The sequence below is a fragment of the Leptodactylus fuscus genome, chromosome 5 (genome assembly GCF_031893055.1).
Source record: "Leptodactylus fuscus isolate aLepFus1 chromosome 5, aLepFus1.hap2, whole genome shotgun sequence".
Taxonomy (NCBI): Eukaryota; Metazoa; Chordata; class Amphibia; order Anura; family Leptodactylidae; genus Leptodactylus; species Leptodactylus fuscus.
This window is the reverse complement of record NC_134269.1, coordinates 9986735-9993431: the sequence shown is the minus strand read 5'-3', so window position 1 is coordinate 9993431 and position 6697 is coordinate 9986735.

Genomic DNA, 6697 nt, shown 5'->3' with positions numbered 1-6697 from the left:
CTCTGTCCTGTATACTGGTGTATAGCTCAGTATGTGATATCCCTGTATATACAGCGCACAGTACCACCTCTCTCTCCTGTATACTGGTGTATCGCTCAGTATATGATATCCCTGTATATACAGACAGCGCACAGTACCACCTCTCTCTCCTGTATACTGGTGTATAGCTCAGTATGTGATATCCCTGTATATACAGACAGCGCACAGTACCACCTCTCTCTCCTGTATACTGGTGTATCGCTCAGTATATGATATCCCTGTATATACAGACAGCGCACAGTACCACCTCTCTCTCCTGTATACTGGTGTATAGCTCAGTATGTGATATCCCTGTATATACAGACAGCGCACAGTACCACCTCTCTCTCCTGTATACTGGTGTATCCCTCAGTATGTGATATCCCTGTATATACTGACAGCGCACAGTACCACCTCTCTCTCTCCTGTATACTGGTGTATTGCTCAGTATATGATATCCCTGTATATACAGACAGCGCACAGTACCACTTCTCTCTCTCCTGTATACTGGTGTATCCCTCAGTATATGATATCCCTGTATATACAGACAGCGCACAGTACCACCTCTCTCTCCTGTATACTGGTGTATCGCTCAGTATATGATATCCCTGTATATACAGACAGCGCACAGTACCACCTCTCTCTCCTGTATACTGGTGTATAGCTCAGTATGTGATATCCCTGTATATACAGACAGCGCACAGTACCACCTCTCTCTCCTGTATACTGGTGTATCGCTCAGTATATGATATCCCTGTATATACAGACAGCGCACAGTACCACCTCTCTGTCCTGTATACTGGTGTATCCCTCAGTATGTGATATCCCTGTATATACAGACAGCGCACAGTACCACTTCTCTCTCTCCTGTATACTGGTGTATCCCTCAGTATATGATATCCCTGTATATACAGACAGCACACAGTACCACCTCTCTCTCCTGTATACTGGTGTATCGCTCAGTATATGATATCCCTGTATATACAGACAGCGCACAGTACCACTTCTCTCTCCTGTATACTGGTGTATAGCTCAGTATATGATATCCCTGTATATACAGACAGCGCACAGTACCACCTCTCTGTCCTGTATACTGGTGTATCCCTCAGTATGTGATATCCCTGTATATACAGACAGCACACAGTACCACCTCTCTCTCCTGTATACTGGTGTATCGCTCAGTATATGATATCCCTGTATATACAGACAGCGCACAGTACCACTTCTCTCTCCTGTATACTGGTGTGTAGCTCAGTATATGATATCCCTGTATATACAGACAGCGCACAGTACCACCTCTCTGTCCTGTATACTGGTGTATCGCTCAGTATATGATATCCCTGTATATACAGACAGCGCACAGTACCACTTCTCTCTCCTGTATACTGGTGTATCGCTCAGTATATGATGTCCCTGTATATACAGTGCACAGTACCACCTCTCTCTCCTGTATACTGGTGTATAGCTCAGTATGTGATATCCCTGTATATACAGACAGCGCACAGTACCACCTCTCTGTCCTGTATACTGGTGTATCGCTCAGTATATGATGTCCCTGTATATACAGTGCACAGTACCACCTCTCTCTCCTGTATACTGGTGTATCGCTCAGTATATGATATCCCTGTATATACAGCGCACAGTACCACCTCTCTCTCCTGTATACTGGTGTATCGCTCAGTATATGATATCCCTGTATATACAGACAGCGCACAGTACCACCTCTCTCTCCTGTATACTGGTGTATCGCTCAGTATATGATATCCCTGTATATACAGACAGCGCACAGTACCACCTCTCTCTCCTGTATACTGGTGTATAGCTCAGTATGTGATATCCCTGTATATACAGACAGCGCACAGTACCACCTCTCTCTCCTGTATACTGGTGTATCTCTCAGTATATGATATCCCTGTATATACAGACAGCGCACAGTACCACTTCTCTCTCCTGTATACTGGTGTATCCCTCAGTATATGATATCCCTGTATATACAGACAGCGCACAGTACCACTTCTCTCTCCTGTATACTGGTGTATCGCTCAGTATGTGATATCCCTGTATATACAGACAGCGCACAGTACCACTTCTCTCTCCTGTATACTGGTGTATCGCTCAGTATATGATATCCCTGTATATACAGACAGCGCACAGTACCACCTCTCTGTCCTGTATACTGGTGTATCCCTCAGTATATGATATCCCTGTATATACAGACAGCGCACAGTACCACTTCTCTCTCTCCTGTATACTGGTGTATCCCTCAGTATATGATATCCCTGTATATACAGACAGCGCACAGTACCACTTCTCTCTCCTGTATACTGGTGTATCGCTCAGTATATGATATCCCTGTATATACAGACAGCGCACAGTACCACCTCTCTCTGTCCTGTATACTGGTGTATCGCTCAGTATATGATATCCCTGTATATACAGACAGCGCACAGTACCACCTCTCTCTGTCCTGTATACTGGTGTATCGCTCAGTATATGATATCCCTGTATATACAGACAGCGCACAGTACCACTTCTCTCTCCTGTATACTGGTGTATCGCTCAGTATGTGATATCCCTGTATATACAGCGCACAGTACCACCTCTCTCTCCTGTATACTGGTGTATCGCTCAGTATATGATATCCCTGTATATACAGACAGCGCACAGTACCACCTCTCTCTCCTGTATACTGGTGTATTGCTCAGTATATGATATCCCTGTATATACAGACAGCGCACAGTACCACCTCTCTCTCCTGTATACTGGTGTATCGCTCAGTATGTGATATCCCTGTATATACAGACAGCGCACAGTACCACCTCTCTCTCCTGTATACTGGTGTATTGCTCAGTATATGATATCCCTGTATATACAGACAGCGCACAGTACCACCTCTCTCTCCTGTATACTGGTGTATTGCTCAGTATATGATATCCCTGTATATACAGACAGCGCACAGTACCACCTCTCTCTCCTGTATACTGGTGTATCGCTCAGTATATGATATCCCTGTATATACAGACAGCGCACAGTACCACTTCTCTCTCCTGTATACTGGTGTATCGCTCAGTATATGATATCCCTGTATATACAGACAGCGCACAGTACCACCTCTCTCTCCTGTATACTGGTGTATAGCTCAGTATGTGATATCCCTGTATATACAGACAGCGCACAGTACCACTTCTCTCTCTCCTGTATACTGGTGTATAGCTCAGTATGTGATATCCCTGTATATACAGACAGCGCACAGTACCACCTCTCTCTCCTGTATACTGGTGTATCGCTCAGTATGTGATATCCCTGTATATACAGACAGCGCACAGTACCACCTCTCTCTCCTGTATACTGGTGTATCCCTCAGTATATGATATCCCTGTATATACAGACAGTGCACAGTACCACCTCTCTCTCCTGTATACTGGTGTATTGCTCAGTATGTGATATCCCTGTATATACAGACAGTGCACAGTACCACTTCTCTGTCCTGTATACTGGTGTATCGCTCAGTATGTGATATCCCTGTATATACAGACAGTGCACAGTACCACTTCTCTGTCCTGTATACTGGTGTATCGCTCAGTATATGATATCCCTGTATATACAGACAGCGCACAGTACCACCTCTCTCCTGTATACTGGTGTATCCCTCAGTATGTGATATCCCTGTATATACAGCGCACAGTACCACCTCTCTGTCCTGTATACTGGTGTATCCCTCAGTATGTGATATCCCTGTATATACAGCGCACAGTACCACCTCTCTCTCCTGTATACTGGTGTATCGCTCAGTATATGATATCCCTGTATATACAGACAGCGCACAGTACCACCTCTCTCTCCTGTATACTGGTGTATCGCTCAGTATGTGATATCCCTGTATATACAGACAGCGCACAGTACCACCTCTCTCTCCTGTATACTGGTGTATAGCTCAGTATATGATATCCCTGTATATACAGACAGCGCACAGTACCACTTCTCTCTCTCCTGTATACTGGTGTATCGCTCAGTATATGATATCCCTGTATATACAGACAGCGCACAGTACCACCTCTCTCTCCTGTATACTGGTGTATAGCTCAGTATATGATATCCCTGTATATACAGACAGCGCACAGTACCACCTCTCTCTCCTGTATACTGGTGTATCGCTCAGTATGTGATATCCCTGTATATACAGCGCACAGTACCACTTCTCTCTCCTGTATACTGGTGTATCACTCAGTATATGATATCCCTGTATATACAGACAGTGCACAGTACCACTTCTCTGTCCTGTATACTGGTGTATCGCTCAGTATATGATATCCCTGTATATACAGACAGCGCACAGTACCACCTCTCTCCTGTATACTGGTGTATCCCTCAGTATGTGATATCCCTGTATATACAGCGCACAGTACCACCTCTCTGTCCTGTATACTGGTGTATCCCTCAGTATGTGATATCCCTGTATATACAGCGCACAGTACCACCTCTCTCTCCTGTATACTGGTGTATCGCTCAGTATATGATATCCCTGTATATACAGACAGCGCACAGTACCACCTCTCTCTCCTGTATACTGGTGTATCGCTCAGTATGTGATATCCCTGTATATACAGACAGCGCACAGTACCACCTCTCTCTCCTGTATACTGGTGTATAGCTCAGTATATGATATCCCTGTATATACAGACAGCGCACAGTACCACTTCTCTCTCTCCTGTATACTGGTGTATCGCTCAGTATATGATATCCCTGTATATACAGACAGCGCACAGTACCACCTCTCTCTCCTGTATACTGGTGTATAGCTCAGTATATGATATCCCTGTATATACAGACAGCGCACAGTACCACCTCTCTCTCCTGTATACTGGTGTATCGCTCAGTATGTGATATCCCTGTATATACAGCGCACAGTACCACTTCTCTCTCCTGTATACTGGTGTATCACTCAGTATATGATATCCCTGTATATACAGACAGTGCACAGTACCACTTCTCTCTCCTGTATACTGGTGTATCCCTCAGTATGTGATATCCCTGTATATACAGCGCACAGTACCACCTCTCTCTCCTGTATACTGGTGTATAGCTCAGTATATGATATCCCTGTATATACAGACAGCGCACAGTACCACTTCTCTCTCCTGTATACTGGTGTATTGCTCAGTATATGATATCCCTGTATATACAGACAGCGCACAGTACCACCTCTCTCTCCTGTATACTGGTGTATCGCTCAGTATGTGATATCCCTGTATATACAGACAGCGCACAGTACCACTTCTCTCTCCTGTATACTGGTGTATCCCTCAGTATGTGATATCCCTGTATATACAGACAGCGCACAGTACCACTTCTCTCTCCTGTATACTGGTGTATCGCTCAGTATGTGATATCCCTGTATATACAGACAGCGCACAGTACCACTTCTCTCTCCTGTATACTGGTGTATCCCTCAGTATGTGATATCCCTGTATATACAGACAGCGCACAGTACCACCTCTCTCTCCTGTATACTGGTGTATCACTCAGTATGTGATATCCCTGTATATACAGCGCACAGTACCACCTCTCTCTCCTGTATACTGGTGTATTGCTCAGTATATGATATCCCTGTATATACAGACAGCGCACAGTACCACTTCTCTCTCCTGTATACTGGTGTATCCCTCAGTATGTGATATCCCTGTATATACAGACAGCGCACAGTACCACCTCTCTCTCCTGTATACTGGTGTATCACTCAGTATGTGATATCCCTGTATATACAGACAGCGCACAGTACCACCTCTCTCCTGTATACTGGTGTATCCCTCAGTATATGATATCCCTGTATATACAGACAGCGCACAGTACCACTTCTCTCTCCTGTATACTGGTGTATCCCTCAGTATGTGATATCCCTGTATATACAGCGCACAGTACCACTTCTCTCTCTCCTGTATACTGGTGTATCCCTCAGTATATGATATCCCTGTATATACAGACAGCGCACAGTACCACTTCTCTCTCTCCTGTATACTGGTGTATTGCTCAGTATGTGATATCCCTGTATATACAGACAGCGCACAGTACCACCTCTCTCTCCTGTATACTGGTGTATTGCTCAGTATATGATATCCCTGTATATACAGACAGTGCACAGTACCACTTCTCTCTCCTGTATACTGGTGTATTGCTCAGTATGTGATATCCCTGTATATACAGCGCACAGTACCACCTCTCTCTCCTGTATACTGGTGTATAGCTCAGTATATGATATCCCTGTATATACAGACAGCGCACAGTACCACTTCTCTCTCCTGTATACTGGTGTATTGCTCAGTATATGATATCCCTGTATATACAGACAGCGCACAGTACCACCTCTCTCTCCTGTATACTGGTGTATCGCTCAGTATGTGATATCCCTGTATATACAGACAGCGCACAGTACCACTTCTCTCTCCTGTATACTGGTGTATCCCTCAGTATGTGATATCCCTGTATATACAGACAGCGCACAGTACCACTTCTCTCTCCTGTATACTGGTGTATCGCTCAGTATGTGATATCCCTGTATATACAGACAGCGCACAGTACCACCTCTCTCTCCTGTATACTGGTGTATCCCTCAGTATGTGATATCCCTGTATATACAGACAGCGCACAGTACCACTTCTCTCTCCTGTATACTGGTGTATCG